This window comes from Triticum urartu, chromosome 2A, assembly GCF_056163025.1.
Source record: "Triticum urartu cultivar PI428250 chromosome 2A, HENAU_Tu73, whole genome shotgun sequence".
Classification (NCBI taxonomy): Eukaryota; Viridiplantae; Streptophyta; class Magnoliopsida; order Poales; family Poaceae; genus Triticum; species Triticum urartu.
The window spans coordinates 737,390,765-737,412,542 of record NC_141874.1 but is presented as its reverse complement, the minus strand read 5'-3'; the positions used below and the strand labels follow the sequence as shown (position 1 = coordinate 737,412,542).

The 21,778-nt window shown below is 45.8% G+C and overlaps 2 pseudogenes; both read left to right on the top strand.

Moving 5' to 3' along the window:
• Nucleotides 1–3,337: 3,337 nt before the first annotated feature.
• On the top strand, nt 3,338–4,110 carry LOC147987456 (mavicyanin pseudogene; annotated as a pseudogene).
• Nucleotides 4,111–6,102: 1,992 nt separating this feature from the next.
• Nucleotides 6,103–6,889, top strand: LOC147987455 (mavicyanin pseudogene; annotated as a pseudogene).
• Nucleotides 6,890–21,778: the final 14,889 nt, after the last annotated feature.

Below are 21,778 nucleotides of genomic sequence, written 5' to 3'. Positions count from 1 at the left end.
AATAGACCAGGGACGTCTATCCAATGTTGGTGGGCGTGTCCGGTGTACTTAACTTTCAAGAAAATTTTCATCACTATAATCAAAAGTAGTCCTCATTGGCGCCATTGTATATCCATCCTTTTATTACATAAAATTTACTTTAATATAATATGTGCTCACTCTTTTTTTAAGCTGTTATTTTGCAATTCAGGATGATGCAATGTCGGTCATTATTTCTCTGCTTAATCCGCGGTCTAAAAACTTTACTTCATGATTTTAATATTGGACTTTTACCTCTTAAGTTGAAAGTTCTTTTTTTGTGGGAACTCTTAAGTTGAAAGTAGTGACATGGAATTCATACAACAAGCGTTCCAGTTTTAATAAGAGGAAGTGAGAACTTTTTTTTCTATAGTGAGAGTTTAAATGCCTTCTACAAGGTTTGTGAGTTATGATAGTCAACTATGTCTCCTTGGAACCTAGACCGCGTCGATACTGAAGCAGCATGGTAAGGCCGTGGAACCAAGTTATGCAGTAGTTTCTCAAAGAAAGATACTGAAGCAGCAGGCAATGGCTGCTATGCGATGAGAACGCTTGAAACGGTCTTAACATCTTCAGTCTATTATTTATTATATACTATCTATCTAGGTGTTTGATTATATGACCAAGTACATACTAGCTGCATGCCTAGCTCGTGTTCCCGCGTACTCTATATTCTACGCTTTCACCTACCGCACGTGTTTCTTCAACCCACCTGGCCATGAGTTTGTATATATAGGACCCAACACAATATGTATAATCTGATGCCATTTCGATCGGATGGGATCGACACGGAAAAGAATTCTATAAGACCAAGTCTCACGGGTTAGCAGGTGAAATCCATCCTGATAGATAACACGTGGCATTCACAAATCATAAAGTATCTAATCTCTCCTCATAAATCACAAAGCATCTATCACACCTCCCACCTGAAATGAAGGGGGGGGGGGAGGGGGGATTAAATGCTTTATGATTTGTGAATGCCACGTGTCATCCATCAGGACGGGCCTTACCTGCTAACCGTGAGACCTGATCTCATATAATTTTTTTTCCAGATCGACACTGTAGCCATGCTTCTCTTTGGTGCGTTGGGCTCCTTTGGCAATCGTGTCTTTGCTGCATTTGTCAAAGCCAGGACATATGTACCTCAGTTATTAGTTATGGTGCCGTAAGGTAAAAACTCTAGCTTTGGCCTTTTATTTTTGAACCTGACAGTGGCAACACATTTTCTAAAAAGAAGGATAAACTCGGGCCTCTGCATCAAGTGATGCACGCATCCATATATTACTTATTATTAAAAAAATTCAGCAGCAGAACAACACTGACATGAAAACTAAAAATATCCGAGGCCACATGCCTCGCAATAGTAACTGCACCGGACATGCACTAACCCTATTATAAAATAAAAAGAAAGAAATCTTCACACGTGCGCCGATAATGACAAGTCCAACCCAAGGTCGATCTTCGGATTTCATTTCCAAAGCCAAGTTTCGATCCGCCACCTTCAGCAATGGTACCACGCAACGCGTGTCGATATAGCGTGATCAGAGTTCTAGTGTTTCCATCGGAGTGTGCATGCTCATCGCTAAAGTTGCTTCTACCACCAACACTTGTCCGCTACCGACACCTCGCTAGCCAGATATTGCAGTAGGTGAAACCGGAAGACAAAGACGTCCCATGTTGCCTCGCCTCCGGTCTCCGTCGCACCACCTTCGATACAATAGGAACAGGCTAAGCATGACAACTCTGTCAAACCCACCATATAGCATCTGCCGACGGCAAGCATGACTTGACGTCTGCGCATGAGATATCATGCATAGCACCTGCTGGTGGCAGGCATGCCATGACGCTTCCAGAAGAGATACATGTGTCACCCGCCGAGCCGCATCAAACCCGATTTGTTGGTGGAGGGGGCGTCCCATACCTCCGCCATCCTCATAGAAGCCGTCAGCACCACAAGACCCAGCCTCCACGCCATACACATGACCACGGGGGCCGCCACCACCGAAAAAGGCGGGTAGCCGCCCCATCGCACCCCATCGGACGACACTGCAGCGAGCAAGAACATGGCCAAAACGCCGTCGCCGGACCGGCTGGAGGCTACCGTATTGCCACACGACAACAACCACTGACAGCCACCACCTCACCGCCGCAAGTCGCTGCAGACCCCGCTCCAAAGGCCCGATGGCACGAAGAAGACGAGGCGGCCGCGACCTAGCACCGTTGCCTCTGGTCCCTCCAATCGTTGCAAGGTCCAAACACGATGTCCTCAAGAGGGATTACGACACGGAAGCACGACCGTCGCTCGACCCCGAGAGGCACTGAGCATAGACATGCATGTGTGTTGTCTCTATGTTATAGTCTCAAATCGCCTAGTAGCAAATTACATTGTGCATCAAGGGCTAGTTGAAAAAGATGGTGTTTCAAGGCTCGCCTCACATTAATACTTTTAGCGCATGCACCACAAATAGTTTCAAATGGATTAGAGACATCTATCCAACAATAATGATTATGTATCTATTCTTCAAGACTTGTTTATCGTTTTCATCAAAACTAGTCCCCGTCACCGGCACTATCTAGCCTTTTATTCCAGTAAAACTTTAATTCAATTTAAATATATATTATCAGTCATTATCTAAACCTTGTTTTTACAATCTAGGATGATGCAAAGTCAGTCATTTGTTCCGCTGAATGTTCGTGGGCTGAATGCCAATTTCCCAATTTCAAATTTTATAACTCTGTGGTACTAAAGCATTACTTCTTGAGCTTAATGTCATAGGAGTACTTTTTTGCCATAAATATATTTTGCTTTTAGGAGAGTTGTTACTTTTGATTCTTGAAATTTAAAAGCTGCAATTTTAATTAGTTGTGAATTTGTGATCCAGCTGGAATTCAGGTTGTTGAAAGCTGACAATTTTAACAGAGGAAGTTAGAGGCTTTTTTAGAGAGAGTTGAAATGCAACTGGGCAGTTGGATCTACGTCAGAAGGTATGTGATTGTGGCAGTCTACGTCATGTCTTGTAGACCGCGTCAATACTGGAGGAAAAGGAAAGGAAACACGTGAAAAGGTCAGCAGGCCAACAACACAGCCCGGTCTTCAGATGTTCAGTCGATCGATGATTATCATAGACTCCTACGTGTTTGAGTATGACCAAGTATGTACCAGCTTGCTTGTGTTCCCACCTACACAACATTCAAAGTCCAAAATCCAGGCACGTACGATAATAGTCCAGGCTTCCACCTACCGTACACGTTTCTTCAACCCACCAGGGCATAGCCTGTACTGTATATATATAGGACCCGACACAACCACCATGGGAAGCAAACACAATCTCCGCTCAAGGACCAATACAACAGCACCTGCATTATAATCTCCTCTGCTAGCTCTCCTTGCAGTTCAAACCTCAATGGCTGCCACGAGAACCATTTTTCTTGCAGTTGCCGCGATGACCGTCCTGAGCACGGCGTCTGCGGCAATCTACAACGTGGGGCAGCCGGGCGGCACATGGGACCTCAGCACCAACTACGGCACATGGGCGTCCTCCAAGAACTTCCAAACCAATGACCAGATCGTCTTCAAGTACTCCCCTCAGGCACACGACGTCCTCGAGGTCAGCAAGGCAGACCATGAACTCCTGTAGCACCGCCAGCCCTGTCACCACCTTCAACTCCGGGAATGATGTTGTCACTCTCACCGCCACCGGCACCCGCTACTTCATCTGCGGTTTCCCTGGTCATTGCGCTGGCGGCATGAAGGTTAAGATTGATGTCATGCCAGGCTCCTCCTCTACGTCACCCGCCCCGGCCAGCGGCCCAAGTGCAAGTAACGCTCCCCCGCGGACACCTGTCTCTGCTGCCACCAATGTGGAGGCCACGGGTTTCGGCCTCACCGTTTTGCTGGCCGTTGTCGGCCTCGTGGCTTGAGTGCATCTCTGTAGACGCAGGCACATGTGTATTTTATGTAGATTCAAGTAATTATTACTAGCAACTATCTGTGTGTATGGTCAAGTAGTTATGTGTATGTTGGACGTATTCGGGCTTTGTGTATTGCTGATTCATTTTGGAGGATTTATTAATACAGATTCTTTTTGTCTTATACAACATTTCTCTTGACACAGGTTAGTTCTTGTGGATTGTGAATATTTGCATTGATCGTATGCCGTAGCATATATAGGGTACATATAATAGAGTACCTATCTGAATTTTGGACTTTGAATGTTACGTGGGAACACAAGCAAGCTACGCAGCATGCAGCTACTACTTGGTCATCATAGTGAAACACGTATAGATATATAATAGATAATAGATCGATAGAAGATCTGAAGACCGGGCCTACTGACTGCTTCACTCGTTGCTTTTCTTTTCTTCGGTATCGACGCGGTCTACGCGATGTAGACTATCACAATCCATGTCCCTGATCACGTACATCAAGGGTTCGTTGATCAGCATTCAACTCGAACTTCTCTTCTCTCAAAAAAGAAAAACTTTTAACTTTGTTTATTCAATATTTCATCTTTACTACCTGAATTTCACTTTAGAACTAATTATGTTACAACCTCTAGTGATTTATTTTACACCTTTCAAGTTTCAACGACAAAAAAAGTCACAACCTCCAATTTAGAAGGAGAACGATGAACAAAATTCCAATGTTCAAATCAAGAAGTAAAGCTTTCATACAATATACAGTTAAGTTAACACGTTTTAAATTGCATCCACACACACACACACACACACACACACACACACACACACACACAAAACACGTTTAGAATTGGTAGAATGGAGCTATCAGCTGGCATGTTGAACCGTGCAATTGAGCCATAGTGCATCATCCTGGATTGCAAAATAACATCATCGAGTGAAATAATATTGTGCGACTCATTATTAAACTGAATTAAAGTTTACAAATATCCACTATGTCTTGGCGGGACTATCTCTCCTACCATTTGGCATGACTGGTGAGCTATCTCAAAAACAATGAACAATAGAATCTCTCCTCACACGCAAACTTGTAATTAAAATTTCATCACTTTGTGGTGCTTTGAGTAATTCATTCACATGGGGATCCTCTCCTTCGGTCATTGTTGATGGAAAACCTAGATATATCATGGTAACGAGGACTACTTTTGATACAAGTGCTGGATAGATTTCTCCGGTCTAATTTCCAGCTTTCTACTACATGAGTTGCACGGTACAACTAATTAAATTACAGCTTCAGTGTTACAAAAAGTTACAACACTGTTCCAACAAAACAAGTCAATACTATCAACATAGAAAGCAAGCGATATGTATTGCTTAAAAGACGAGCATCAAAATAAAGAATTAAAGCGTTAATACCACATACAAAGAGGAATTTAAAACTGGTAAAAATGGAGCTTCCAGCCTGCAATCAAGTAAATTTTATCTAAAACGAAAGGCCATGTTTATCTTGGCGGCAATGGTAGAAATTCGCTTGGATCTTGGCCTCTATATATATCCTCCATGTAACCTATTCAAGGCACGATCCTAATCAAGGCATGCAACAGGCCTCTGACGGCAGGCCCGTACCACGCACCTGTGGAGAGTGTTCGGCTGCACAGGGCCTCCAAATCAGTAGGACCTCCATTTTCTACTATGTGGTAAAAAAAAGCTCTTATTTATATATTCCCTAAAAAAATCTCTTATTAATATATAGGTATATAGGTTAACATTATAGAGTGACCAAATGTACCATTTGTACTTGATATTGAATTAGTGCATATAATTAAATAATCCCAACAACAACATTTTAGGGTCTCTTTAATATGTCGAATCCAGTAATAAAAAATGATTTGTCAACATTTTAGGATCTACGTCAGAAAGTATGTGGATCGTGTTAGTATACGTCATGTCTTGTAGACCGCGTCCATATTGAAGAAAAAGGAAAAGAACGCGTGAAATGGTCAGCAGGCTAACAGCACAGCCCGGTCTTCACAAACTCAGTCTATTTTGATCAAGTACGTACCAGCTGCTTGTGTTCCCACCTACACACAATATTCAAAGTCCCACCAACCGCACATGTTTCTCCGTCCCACCCGGCCAGGATTGTCCTATATATAGGACCGGACACCGCCGCCTAGGGAAGCAAACACATTCTCCGCTCAAGGACCAATACATCAGCACCTCCCTTGTAATCTCCTCTGCTAAGCTCTCCTTGCAGTTCAAGCCTCAATGGCTGTCACACGAACCATTTTTCTCGCCATGGCTGTGATGGCCATCCTGAGCACCGCATCAGCGGCGATCTACAACGTTGGCGAGCCCGGCGGAGCGTGGGACCTCAGCACCAACTACGGCACATGGGCGTCCTCCAGGAACTTCAAAGCCGACGACCAGATCGTCTTCAAGTACTCCCCTCAAGCGCATGATGTCCTCGAGGTCAGCAAGGCCGACTACGACTCCTGCAGCACCGCCAGCCCCATCACCACCCTCAACTCTGGGAATGATGTCGTCACCCTCACTGCCTCCAGCACCCGGTACTTCATTTGCGGCTTCGCTGGCCACTGCGCTGGTGGCATGAAGGTTAAGATCGATATTATGTCTGGCTCCTCCTTGTCACCCGCCCCAGCCAGCGGACCAAGTGCAAGCAATGCTCCCCCGCCGACCCCTGTCTCCACTGCCACCAATGTGGAGGCCATCGGGTATGGCCTCGCCGTTTTGCTTGCCATTGCTGGCCTCATGGCTTGAGTGCATATCTGCAGTCGCAGGCACATGTGTACTTTGTGTATAGTCAAGTAATTATTACTAGCAACTATATGTGTGTATAGTCAAGTAGTTATGTGTATGTTGGACATATTCAGGTTTTGCGTTTTGCTGATTCGTTTTGGAGATTAATAAAAATTCGTTTGGTCTTATACAATATTTGACTTGACACACATTCTTGCTAAACCGTGAGAACCAACAATTTCGTAACTTAAACTTGTATTACAGAAATATATACTTAGATTAGACATGTAATTTGTATTGCCCCGGATTGTAAATGAACTATCCTGAAGAACCTGCTGCCACAAATGGTGGAGAACAATTAGGATGCCCCCCAACCCCAAACATACTGGATCAAATTCGGCTGGGCAAAAATCCCGTCATTTGCTCGTGGAGTGCCATACATGTTCTTGTTTCTGGTGTTGCAAAGGGACAGTCGCCGTTATCGAGGGAGAGAGAGAGAGAGCCATGGGAGTCGGTGGTGGGTGCTTTTCGGGAACGAATTCTTCCCTGAGATTGATGGCTATCGACGCTGTGAAGGACCAAAATTTCCCCTGTCCAGGCCCCGTCCACTGTAAAAGTACCTTCGGCATTAGGTAAAGAACATTCATCAAGATGGTCCCTACTAGCTAACCGCCTATTTTATTTTGAGGGAATAACAGCTTATTTTATTAAAATGTTTTCCCTTTCCCTGTCTGCTTTAACTTTGTTTTGGGCGCTGATCTGCATGAAAACGCGACCGACTGGATAATATGGACCAGCAGGCACGTGTATAGATCGTCTGCTCTCACCATTTAAACCTCAATTCACCTTGAAGTAAAATGTACAGTGCATGAGGGTTAGTAGAAAATGCTGAAATTTCAAGGCTTACCTAGCAAAAAGATGCTATGAGCATGTACCCCAAATAGTCCAAATAGACCAGGGACGTCTATCCAATGTTGGTGGGCGTGTCCGGTGTACTTAACTTTCAAGAAAATTTTCATCACTATAATCAAAAGTAGTCCTCATTGGCGCCATTGTATATCCATCCTTTTATTACATAAAATTTACTTTAATATAATATGTGTTCACTCTTTTTTTAAGCTGTTATTTTGCAATTCAGGATGATGCAATGTCGGTCATTATTTCTCTGCTTAATCCGCGGTCTAAAAACTTTACTTCATGATTTTAATATTGGACTTTTACCTCTTAAGTTGAAAGTTCTTTTTTTGTGGGAACTCTTAAGTTGAAAGTAGTGACATGGAATTCATACAACAAGCGTTCCAGTTTTAATAAGAGGAAGTGAGAACTTTTTTTTTCTATAGTGAGAGTTTAAATGCCTTCTACAAGGTTTGTGAGTTATGATAGTCAACTATGTCTCCTTGGAACCTAGACCGCGTCGATACTGAAGCAGCAGGGTAAGGCCGTGGAACCAAGTTCTGCAGTAGTTTCTCAAAGAGAGATACTGAAGCAGCAGGCAATGGCTGCTATGCGATGAGAACGCTTGAAACGGTCTTAACATCTTCAGTCTATTATTTATTATATACTGTCTATCTAGGTGTTTGAGTGAGAGAGGTGAAACGACGTGGGGATGGGCGAAAGGGCGACTGGGCGGGCGACCGGGGCCACGGCCGCGGCTGTGCCGTCCCTAGCCGCCGGTGATGGCCGGCGAATCGGAGGCCGGTTCTGGGCTCTTGCCAATCCGGATGAGGAGGATGCAGACGACGACGGGGATGGGATCCCGGCGAGTTCTCTACCGTCTCCGACTCCGTCAGATCTCATATGTGAGTTTTTTCATTCAGGGTACAACAAAGATGAAGTGGCAACAACAATCGATAGTGTTTTGCCATCTGACGATCCGGCAAGAATTGGATTGCACGCGGGAGAGAAGAAAGAAATGATCCGTCGCGTAGTTCACCGGAGAACGGCGGCGACGGCAATCAGGCCATGGAAAGGTCCCCTCCCGAAGGTAAGTCTTCCAAATCTTACTCTTTTCGATTTGATTAGGCCGGAATCGTGGATCACAATTAAGAGGAAGAAGAATGTGCGCCGGCAAAACGCGTCTAGGGTGCCGAAGACGGCTATGGCGTCATCGCCGGCGGCTCAGGCGATCGGGATCTCCGCTAAGCGGGCGCTGCATTTGAATTGCCTGTTGGGCCACGAGATGGGTGCGTGTACAGTTGGGCCGTCTCTGGGTGAGTTGGGCCCGAGCTTAGACGGGCCGGGGTTAGCTGGGTATGTGGCCCAGGCTAACCCGACCCCTATTCCTCCAAGCTGCGACGCCCCATGCACTCGTTCGATCACGTTTCCTCTGTGTTCGTCGTCATCTGCTCGGTCTAGGGTTCCGAGGCGCGGCAAGCCAGGGTTCCGGGCGTGTGGAACTGGTAGGGCTCGACGTATCCCCGCCTTCCCGGCTATGGCTGGCCGCGGGTCAGCCGCGCCGGCAGGCAAAAGCGCTGTCGCGGGTGGGGCGGCTACGTTGCCGGGAACCGGCCGCGCCACTCCAACGTTGCCGGCGGCTGGGGCTGGACGTGGGGGCGCGCTGCAGGCTGCGCCGCGGCCGCCAGCGCTGGTCGGTGCAAACCCCACTGCCGTGGGTCGTGGTGGTGGAGCGAACGGCCCGAGACCGCCGACTCCGATTGCTGTTGCCGCCTCGGGTCGGGGCGGGTCTGGCCTTGGTTCTCGGTCGCCGCTTCAGGGCCCGGGGATTGCTGGACGGGGAGCTCTGCTCGGCCCGCGACCTGCACTGACGGCGGGTGTGCCGACGGCGGTCGGGCGTGGTGATCTACGGCCTCCCGCACCGGCTAATACTACTGTGGGGAGCGGCTTTGCTCCGCCGGGGCCACCGAAACCTGCGGCTGTGGGGCGTGGTGCTGCTCCGCAGCCTCGTGCCGCACCACCGCCGCACTACGTCGTGAGGCCGACGCAAAAACGATCGGGCCCAACGCAGACGAGGCAGAACGAGGTTGCAGGAGAGTCCAATGAACCGCCCCGGGGATAGTGGGGGATGATGGATATGATGCTTATGGAGATGGCTAGCACCGTGGATCATCGTCTACGGGAGGTGGACGTGGTTATGCCTGGCAGGGTGATGGTTCTGCTGAGAGACCATTTCTCGGACCTCCAGGTGGTTTTGTCGAGGGAGCTTCTGGCCTAGACTACCGGCAGAGAGGTGGATACCGTGGTCATCGTGGTGGTCGTGGTCGGTACCGCAGACAGCCTCCGCCACCGGCGGCCGATCCCGTTCCGTTGAACGAACTACCTAGCTAGGCGATGGAGGTAGTGACGGCATTGGCCAACGTGGAGGTTCCTGCTACTGGTGTTTCTGCAGAGGCAGGTGACAGGTCAGAGTCTAAGAGGGCATCCAAGTGGGCGCGTAAGAAGGAGAAGATGCTATGCTATTGATGTGGTGAGAAGGGTCACTTCATTGCTGAGTGCGTGGCGGAGCTGTGCGATTCGTGTGGTAAGCCAGCACATGCCTCGGGGCATTTCCCACTTCTGCGTGATCAGGTCCCAGCTCTTACGATGTATGGAGTATATTGTGCTGAGCTGATGTTCTTTGAGTCCCCGGCTGCGATAGAGATTATGGTAGAGACGCAGAGCTTGACTACCGGAATTGTGAAAGCTAACCAGGGAGTGGTTTCTGAGGCTCAGATTGTGCAGAGACTTCAGGAACTGGCTCCAGGTGATTTTCAGTGGGAGCTTGTCCATATTGAGGACAATGTGTTTAGGGTTGATTTCCCAATGGTGGACGATTTGCAGAGGTTGCTGAGTTTTGGGTTGTGCAAGGTCCCCGGTACTAAACGCATTCTGGAATTTCACGAGTGCAAGAAGGTGGAGCCTAAGGGAAAGCTGCTCACTCAGGTGTGGCTGCGGTTTTCTGGGGCTCCCTTTGAGCCTTTGACAGATGCTCGAGTTGTGGGTACTCTGGGTATAATGGTTGGAAAAACTGAGAAAGTGGATATGGCATTCACCCGCGCCCATGGGGTGGCCCAACTCCTTGTGAGTGTTCTTGTTGGGGAACGTAGTAATTTCAAAAAAATTCCTACGCACACGCAAGATCATGGTGATGCATAGCAACGAGAGGGGAGAGTGTTGTCCACGTACCCTCGTAGACCGTAAGCGGAAGCGTTAGCACAACGCGGTTGATATAGTCGTACATCTTCACGATCCGACCGATCAAGTACCGAACGTACGGCACCTCCGAGTTCAGCACACGTTCAGCCCGATGACGTCCCTTGAACTCCTATCCAGCCGAGTGTTGAGGGAGAGTTTCGTTAGCACGACGGCGTGGTGACGATGTTGATGTTCTACCGACGCAGGGCTTCGCCTAAGCACCGCTACAGTATTATCGAGGTGGACTATGGTGGAGAGGGGCACCGCACACGGCTAAGAGACGATCAACTTGATGAACTTCTGTGTCTAGAGGTGCCCCCCTCCCCCTGTATATAAAGGAGCAAGGGGGAGGCAGCCGGCCTAGGAGAAGGGCGCGCCAAGGGGGGGGGGGGAGTCCTACTCCTACCGGGAGCAGGACTCCTCCTTTCCTTGTTGGAGTTGGAGAGAAGGAAAGAGGAGGAGAGGGAGAAGGAAAAGGGGGCTGCACCCCTTGTCCAATTCGGACCAGAGGGGGGGCGCAGACCTCCTTCCTTTTGGCCTCTCTCCTCTATTACCGTATGGCCCAATAAGGCCCATATACTCCCCGGCGAATTCCCGTAACTCTCCGGTACTCCGAAAAATACCCGAATCACTTGGAACCTTTCCGAAGTCCGAATATAGTCATCCAATATATCGATCTTTAAGTCTCGACCATTTTGAGACTCCTCGTCAAGTCCCCGATCTCATCCGGGACTCCGAACTCCTTCGGTACATCAAAATACATAAACTCGTAATATAACCGTCATCAAACTTTAAGCGTGCGGACCCTACGGGTTCGAGAACTATGTAGACATGACCGAGACACGTCTCCGGTCAATAACTAATAGCGGAACCTGGATGCTCATATTGGCTCCCACATATTCTACGAAGATCTTTATCGGTCAAATGGCATAACAACATACGTTGTTCCCTTTGTCATCGGTACGTTACTTGCCCGAGATTCGATCGTCGGTATCTCAATACCTAGTTCAATCTCGTTACCGGCAAGTCTCTTTACTCGTTCCGTAACACATCATCCCACAACTAACTCATTAGTTGCGATGCTTGCAAGGCTTATAGTGATGTGTATTACCGAGTGGGCCCAGAGATACCTCTCCGACAATCGGAGTGACAAATCCTAATCAAGAAATACGCCAACCCAACAAGTACCTTCAGAGACACCTGTAGAGCACCTTTGTAATCAACCAGTTACGTTGTGACGTTTGGTGGCACACAAAGTGTTCCTCCAGTAAACGGGAGTTGCATAATCTCATAGTCATAGGAACTTGTATAAGTCATGAAGAAAGCAATAGCAACAAACTAAACAATCAAGTGCTATGCTAATGGAATGGGTCAAGTCAATCACATCATTCTCTAATGATGTGACCCCGTTAATCAAATGACAACTCATGTCTATGGTTAGGAAACTTAATCATCTTTGATTCAACGAGCTAGTCAAGTAGAGGCATACTAGTGACACTCTGTTTGTCTATGTATTCACACATGTATTATGTTTCCGGTTAATACAATTCTAGCATGAATAATAAACATTTATCATGAAGTAAGGAAATAAACAATAACTTTATTATTGCCTCTAGGGCATATTTCCTTCAGTCTCCCACTTGCACTAGAGTCAATAATCTAGTTCACATCGCCATATGATTTAACATCAATAGTTCACATCACCATGTGATTAACACCCATAGTTCACATCATCATGTGACCAACTCCCAAAGGGTTTACTAGATTCAATAATCTAGTTCACATCGCTATGTGATTAATGCCCAAAGAGTACTAAGGTGTAATCATGTTTTGCTTGTGAGAGAAGTTTAGTCAACGGGTCTGCCACATTCAGATCCGTAAGTTTGCAAATCTCTATGTTAACAATGCTCTGCACTAAGCTACTCTAACTAATTGCTCCCACTTTCAATATGTATCTAGATTGAGACTTTGAGTCATCTGGATCAGTGTCAAAACTTGCATCGACGTAACCCTTTACGACGAACCTTTTGTCACCTCCATAATCGAGAAACATGTCCTTATTCCACTAAGGATAATTTTGACCAATGTCCAATGATCTACTCCTAGATCACTATTGTACTCCCTTGCCAAACTCAGGGCAGGGTATATAATAGGTCTGGTACACAGCATGGCATACTTTATAGAACCTATGGCTAAGGCATAGGGAATGACTTTCATTCTCTCTCTATCTTCTGCCGTGGTCGGGTTTTGAGTCTTACTCAACTTCACACCTTGTAACACAGGCAAGAACTCCTTCTTTGACTGTTCCATTTTGAACTACTTAAAAATCTTGTCAAGGTATGTACTCATTGAAAAACTTATCAAGCATCTTGATCTATCTCTATAGATCTTGATGCTCAATATGTAAGCAACTTCACCGAGGTCTTTCTTTGAAAAACTCCTTTCAAACATTCCTTTATGCTTTGCAGAATAATTCTACATTATCTCCGATCAGCAATATGTCATTCACATATGCTTATCAGAAATGTTGTAGTGCTCCCACTCACTTTCTTGTAAATACAGGCTTCACCGCAAGTCTGTATAAAACTATATGCTTTGATCAACTTATCAAAGCGTATATTCCAACTCCGAGATGTTTGCACCAGTCCATAGATGGATCGCTGGAGCTTGCATATTTTGTTAGTACCTTTAGGATTGACAGAACCTTCTGGTTGCATCATATACAACTCTTCTTTAATAAATCCATTAAGGAATGCAGTTTTGTTTATCCATTTGCCAGATTTCCTAAAATGCGGCAATTGCTAACATGATTCGGACAGACTTAAGCATAGATAAGAGTGAGAAACTCTCATCGTAGTCAACACCTTGAACTTGTCGAAAACCTTTTGCGACAATTCTAGCTTTGTAGATAGTAACACTACTATCAGCGTCCGTCTTCCTCTTGAAGATCCATTTAATCTCAATGGCTCGCCGATCTTTGGGAAAGTCAATCAAAGTCCATACTTTGTTCTTATACATGGATCTCATCTCATATTTCATGGCCTCAAGCCATTTCGCGGAATCTGGGCTCATAGTTCGTAGGTTCGTCATGGTCAAGTAACATGACCTCCAGAACAGGATTACCGTACCACTCTGGTGCGGATCTCACTCTGGTTTACCTACGAGGTTCGGTAGTAACTTGATCTGAGGTTACATGATCATCATCATTAGCTTCCTCACTAATTGGTGTAGTAGTCACAGGAACAGATTTCTGTGATGAACTACTTTCCAATAAGGGAGCAGGTACAGTTACCTCATCAAGTTCTAATTTTCTCCCACTCACTTCTTTCGAGAGAAACTCCTTCTCTAGAAAAGATCCATTCTCACCAATGAATATATTGCCTTCGGATCTGTGATAGAAGGTGTACCCAACATTTTCTTTTGGGTATCCTATGAAGACGCACTTCTCCAATTTGGGTTTGAGCTTAGCAGGTTGAAACTTTTTCACATAAGCATTGCAACCTCAAACTTTAAGAAACGACAGCTTAGGATTCTTGCCAAACCATACTTCATACGGTGTCGTCTCAACAGATTTAGATGGTGCCCTCTTTAATGTGAATGTAGCTGTCTCTAATGCATAACCTCAAAACTATAGTGGTTAATCAGTAAGAAACATCATAGATTGCACTATATCCAATAATAGTACGGTTATGATGTTCGGACACACCATTATGTTGTGGTGTTCCAGGTGGCACGATTTTGTGAAACTATTCCACACTGTTTTAATTGAAGACCAAACTCGTAACTCAAATATTTGTCTCTGCGATCAGATGGTAGAAACTTTATTTTCTTGTCACGATGATTTTCCACTTCACTCTGAAGTTTTTGAACTTTTCAAATGTTTCAGACTTATGTTTCATCAAGTAGATATACCCATATCTGCTCAAATCATCTGTGAAGGTCAGAAAATAACGATACACGCCCCGAGCCTCAACATTCATCGGACTGCATACATCAGTACGTATTATTTCCAATAAGTCAGTTGCTTGCTCCATTGTTCCGGAGAACGGAGTCTTAGTCATCTTGCTCATGAGGCACGGTTCGCAAGCATCAACTGATTCATAATCAAGTGATTCCAAAAGCCCATCAGCATGGATTTTCTTCATGCGCTTTACACCAATATGACCTAAACGGCAGTGCCACAAATAAGTTGCACTATCATTATTAACTTTGCATCTTTTGGCTTCAATATTATGAGAATGTGTATCACCACAATCGAGATCCAACAAACCATTTTCATTGGGTGTATGACCATAGAAGGTTTTATTCATGTAAACAGAACAACAATTTATTCTCTTACTTAAATGAATAACTGTATTGCAATAAACATGATCAAATCATATTCATGCTCAACGCAAACACCAAATAACACTTATTTAGGTTCAACACTAATCCCGAAAGTATAGGGAGTGTGCGATGATAATCATATCAATCTTGGAACCACTTCCAACACACATCGTCACTTCACCCTTAACTAGTCTCTGTTCATTCTGCAACTCCCGTTTTGAGTTACTACTCTTAGCAACTGAACCAGTATCAAATACCGAGGGGTTGCTACAAACACTAGTAAAATACACATCAATAATCTCTATATCAAATATACCTTTGTTCACTTTGCCATCCTTCTTATCCGCCAAATACTTGGGGCAGTTCCGCTTCCAGTGACCAGTCCCTTTGCAGTAGAAGCACTTAGTCTCAGGCTTAGGACCAGAGTTGGGCTTCTTCACTTGAGCAGCAACTTGCTTTCCATTCTTCTTGAAGTTCCCTTTCTTTCCCTTTGCCCTTTTCTTGAAACTAGTGGTCTTGTTAATCATCAACACTTGATGCGCTTTCTTGATTTCTACCTTCATCGATTTTATCATCATGAAAAGCTCGGGAATCGTTTTCATCATCCCTTGCATACTATAGTTCATCACGAAGTTCTACTAACTTGGTGATGGTGACTAGAGAATTCTGTCAATCACTATCTTATCTGGAAGATTAACTCCCACTTGATTCAAGCGATTGTAGTACCCAGACAATCTGAGCACATGCTCACTGCTTGAGCTATTCTCCTCCATCTTTTAGCTATAGAACTTGTTGGAGACTTCATATCTCTCAACTCGGGTATTTGCTTGAAATATTAACTTCAACTCCTGGAACATCTCATATGGTACATGACGTTCAAAACATCTTTGAAGTCTCGATTCTAAGCCGTTTAAGCATGGTGCACTAAACTATCAAGTAGTCATCATATTGAGCTAGCCAAACGTTCATAACGTCTGCATCTGCTCCTGCAATAGGTCTGTCACCTAGCGGTGCATTAAGGACATAATTCTTCTGTGCAGCAATGAGGATAATCCTTAGATCACGGATCTAATCCGCATCATTGCTACTAACATCTTTCAACTTAATTTTCTCTAGGAGCATATCAAAAATAAAACAGGGGAGCTATAACGCGAGCTATTGATTTACAACATAGATATGCTAATACTACCAGGACTAAGTTCATGATAAATTAAAGTTTAATTAATCATATTACTTAAGAACTCCCACTTAGAAAGACATCCCTCTAATCTTCTAAGTGATCACGTGATCCAAATCAACTAAACCACAACCAATCATCATGTGAAATGGAGTAGCTTTCAATGGTGAACATCAATATGTTGATCATATCTACTATATGATTCACGCTCGACCTTTCGGTCTCAGTGTTCCGAGGCCATATCTGCATATGCTAGGCTCGTCAAGTTTAACCTGAGTATTCTGCATGTGCAAAACTGTCTTGCACCCGTTGTAGATGGACGTAGAGCTTATCACACCCGATCATCACGTGGTGTCTGGGCACGATGAACTTTGGCAACGGCGGATACTCAGGGAGAACACTTTTATCTTGAAATTTAGTGAGAGATCATCTTATAATGCTACCGTCAATCAAAGCAAGATAAGATGCATAAAAGATAAACATCACATGCAATCAATATAAGTGATATGATATGGCCATCATCATCTTGTGCTTGTGATCTCCATCTCCAAAGCACCGTCATGATCACCATCGTCACCGGCGCGACACCTTGATCACCATCGTAGCATCGTTGTCATCTCGCCAATCTTATGCTTCCACGACTATCGCTACCGCTTAGTGATAAAGTAAAGCATTACAGCGCAATTGCATTGCATACAATAAAGCGACAACCATATGGCTCCTGCCAGTTGCCAATAACTCGGTTACAAAACATGATCATCTCATACAATAAAATTTAGCATCATGTCTTGACCATATCACATCACAACATGCCCTGCAAAAACAAGTTAGACATCCTCTACTTTGTTGTTGCAAGTTTTACGTGGCTGCTACGGACTTAGCAAGAACCGTTCTTACCTACGCATCAAAACCACAATGATAGTTTGTCAAGTTGGTGCTGTTTTAACCTTCGCAAGGACCGGGCGTAGCCACACTTGGTTCAACTAAAGTTGGAGAAACTGACACCCGCCAGCCACCTGTGTGCAAGGCACGTCGGTAGAACCAGTCTCGTGTAAGCATACGCGTAATGTCGGTCCGGGCCGCTTCATCCAACAATACCGCCGAACCAAAGTATGACATGCTGGTAAGCAGTACGACTTATATCGCCCACAACTCACTTGTGTTCTACTCGTGCACAACATCAACGCATAAAACCTGGCTCTGATACCACTGTTGGGGAACGTGGTAATTTCAAAAAAATTCCTACACACACGCAAGATCATGGTGATGCATAGCAACGAGAGGGGAGAGTATTGTCCACGTACCCTCGTAGACCGTAAGCGGAAGCGTTAGCACAACACGGTTGATGTAGTCGTACGTCTTCACGATCCGACCGATCAAGTACCGAACGTATGGCACCTCCGAGTTCAGCACATGTTCAGCCCGATGACGTCCCTTGAACTCCGATCCAGCCGAGTGTTGAGGCAGAGTTTCGTCAGCACGACGGCGTGGTGACGATGTTGATGTTCTACCGACGCAGGGCTTCGCCTAAGCACCGCTACAGTATTATCGAGGTGAACTATGGTGGAGAGGGGCACCGCACATGGCTAAGAGACGATCAACTTGATCAACTTCTGTGTCTAGAGGTGCCCCCCTGCCCCTGTATATAAAGGAGCAAGTGGGGAGGCGGCCGGCCTAGGAGAAGGGCGCGCCAAGGGGGGGAGTCCTACTCCTACCGGGAGTAGGACTCCTCCTTTCCTTGTTGGAGTTGGAGAGAAGGAAAGAGGAGGAGAGGGAGAAGGAAAAGGGGGTTGCACCCCTTGTACAATTCGGACCAGAGGAGGGGCGCAGTCCTCCTTCCTTTTGGCCTCTCTCCTCTATTCCCGTATGGCCCAATAAGGCCCATATACTCCCCGGTGAATTCCCGAAACTCTCTGGTACTCCAAAAAATACCCGAATCACTCGGAACCTTTCCGAAGTCCGAATATAGTCGTCCAATATATCGATCTTTATGTCTCGGACATTTTGAGACTCCTCGTCATGTCCCCGATCTCATCCGGGACTCCAAACTCCTTCGGTACATCAAAACACATAAACTCATAATATAACCGTCATCAAACTTTAAGTGTGCGGACCCTACGGGTTCGAGAACTATGTAGACGTGACCGAGACACGTCTCCGGTCAATAACCAATAGCGGAACCTGGATGCTCATATTGGCTCCCACATATTCTACGAAGATCTTTATCGGTCAAACCGCATAACAACATACGTTGTTCCCTTTGTCATCGGTATGTTACTTGCCCGAGATTCAATCGTCGGTATCTCAATACCTAGTTCAATCTCGTTACCGGCAAGTCTCTTTACTCATTCTGTAACACATCATCCCACAACTAACTCATTAGTTGCAATGCTTGCAAGGCTTATAGTGATGTGCATTACCGAGTGGGCCCAGAGATACCTCTCCGACAATCGGAGTGACAAATCCTAATCTCGAAATACGCCAACCCAACAAGTACCTTCGGAGACACCTGTAGAGCACCTTTATAATCACCCAGTTACGTTGTGACGTTTGGTGGCACACAAAGTGTTCCTCCGGTAAATGGGAGTTGCATAATCTCATAGTCATAGGAACATGTATAAGTCATGAAGAAAGCAATAACAACAAACTAAACGATCAAGTGCTATGCTAACGGAATGGGTCAAGTCAATCACATCATTCTCTAATGATTTGACCCCGTTAATCAAATGACAACTCATGCCTATGGTTAGGAAACCTAACCATCTTTGATTCAACGAGCTAGTCAAGTAGAGGCATACTAGTGACACTCTGTTTGTCTATGTATTCATAAATGTATTATGTTTCCGATTAATACAATTCTAGCATGAATAATAAACATTTATCATGAAGTAAGGAAATAAATAATAACTTTATTATTGCCTCTAGGGCATATTTCCTTCAGTTCTGGACATTGAGTTCGTCCCGGATGTGGTCAACTGGACTTATAGGGGAGAGGTGTTTCCTCTTGAGATTGAGTTTGAGGATACAGAGTTGTTTGCCGAGGCGGTTAATGGGACTGATGTGGATATGCACGAGGGTGACGACAACGCGGGTGCTAGTGGGGACCCGACTGATGAGGCTGGACAAGAGAGGTCCAACGGATCGGGACATGTTGCTCAGTTGCCCGGGGATGGGCCCGGGGTGGAGCCGGCCCCAGCTCCGTCGGTGCGGATGAGTACTTTGCGGTTTGGGTCCTTTGAGCCAGCGTCTGCCCCTCCCAGACTTTGGAGCGACCGGGTGGATTCTGATGATGTTTTTGAGTGCACGCTTCCGGTGTTGGAGTTTGATGTTGTTGATAGTCCTGTGGTGGGAGGCTTGATGGGGACGCACTCGGCGACGACCTTGGTGGGGGGTGGGGAGGTGGAGCCTCAGGTGGTTTCGCTTTCCCCCGCTCCCCCAGTGGACTCGGGCCGGGAGACGTCGTCTGCTTCGGAGGTTGTGCCTGGGGGGGGGGGAGTCCGGGGCAGGTGGCCTCGACCTCTTCTCCTCCTATCCTGGCGCCGGATACGCCGGTGACGCCGCCGATGGCCGGCCGTGGGGGAGGCCGTCTGGGTCAGGTGAACCTGGTTCCTTCTCCTATGGTGGCGGCTAGAGCGGCCGCTTCTCCAATGGTGCTGGGTGGGGGTCTGGGGCAGGTGGCCTCGACACCTCCTCCTCCTTCGGCAGTCAAGACAGCGACGCCTTCAGGACAAAGGGTTGGGGCGGGGGAGAGTTCGGGCAGGCGGCGCCCGCACCTCCCTCCCCCGGCTTCCCGTCCGTGGGGCTTCGGAGCCCACCGCTGCCTCCTCCGGTATCCTTGGCGGACTCTTCAGCGCGAGGTTTTACTCGGGAGGAGGTCATTGCCTTTGGTGGGCTCCCTGACCCGGTCTCTGCGAGGCGACAGATGAGTTCTCGTCTCCAGGACCACCCGGAGGTTGATGAAATGCAACAGAGGTGCGCTATGAGGGCGGCCAAGCTTCGTGACATTGAGGTCACCACTGGTATGTCAGTCAACATGTCTAATTCTATATTGCATTTTTCTAAAGATGAGATTATTAATAATGCCAACCAATTAGGAGTTTCGCTAGGGAGTACTAATAGTGAAATTTCTAACTCGGTTAATGATCTTCTAGATTTCGAAGCAAAATGCGCTTTAGAAACAATCTGAAACCTAGCAGCAGTAAAACCTATGAATGATGCAGAGATTGATGCATTAGGGGTAAGAGTGCTCGATAACTTCTGTGCGGATCTTGCACCATCCACTCTTGAATCTGAGGAAGAGGATGCAGTTCTAGAGGATGCAGTAGCAAGACCAACTGACCCCGATTATGAGGACCGGATGGAGGACCATAGTAAACCCAAGCGTAAGTGGAAGCAGAAGGTTTATCCTGCTTCCGCGGTTCGTAGGAGTGCTAGGATTCGAACGGCCAAAAAATTTCATGATGACATATGAAAGGAATCTTTTGGAATAGCAGAGGTCTGAAGGACTTGACTAAAAGAAGGTTTCTTGCTGAGGCGTCTCTTGAGCATCGACTAGATTTCATTGCTCTCTCTGAAACTGGTAGGGATAATTTTGCGCCTCAGTTTCTCAGCACTTTATCAGGTGGTGTCGATTTTGATTGGCATTGCCTTCCTCCGCGACGAAGATCGGGTGGGATCTTGCTTGTAGTGAGATGTGATTCGCTGGAAGTCCGAAGTGTAGTGATGGGTGACTTCGCAGTTAAATTTCAGGTCAGGTCCAAAGCTGATGGGTTTAACCGGGCTCTGGTGCCGGTGTATGGTGCTGCACAACCCAAGCTTAAACCGGAGTTTTTGGCTGACCTGGTTCTAATTTGCGGATCCGAGTAGCTCCCAATTTTGGTTGGGGGTGACTTCAACATCATAAGGAGGAGAGAGAAAAAGAATAATGATAATTTTGACGGCAGATGGTCGTTTATATTCAATACCATTATTGAAAGCTTGGATCTGAGAGAGATAGAGCTTTCTGGTAGAAAATTTACCTGGGCTAACGCTTAGCACATTTAAAACTGCTAAAATGGAGTTTCCAGTCTGCAATTCAACTAAATTTTATCTAAAATGAAGTCATATTTATCTTGGCACCAACGGTAGAAATTTGTATTGGATCACAGGCTTGATATGATCTACATTTTTGAAAAAATCAAAAATAACCGTTCAAAAAAATCGAAATTAAATTTTGAAGTGGCAAAAAAAAGGGGAAAAATTGACACACATGCAAAGATGTATTTTACGCATGTGTAAAATTTCATTACGAGATACTTTAACGTGTCATTTAAAAAGCAAACACGTTGATTTTGAAAATACTAATCTTGCTATTAGAATCAGTCCACAATTTGAAACCGTCCGTAAAAGGTCTCTATATAGCATATATATATATAGTGTTACTATTCATCACCCAGGATACAAAATAAG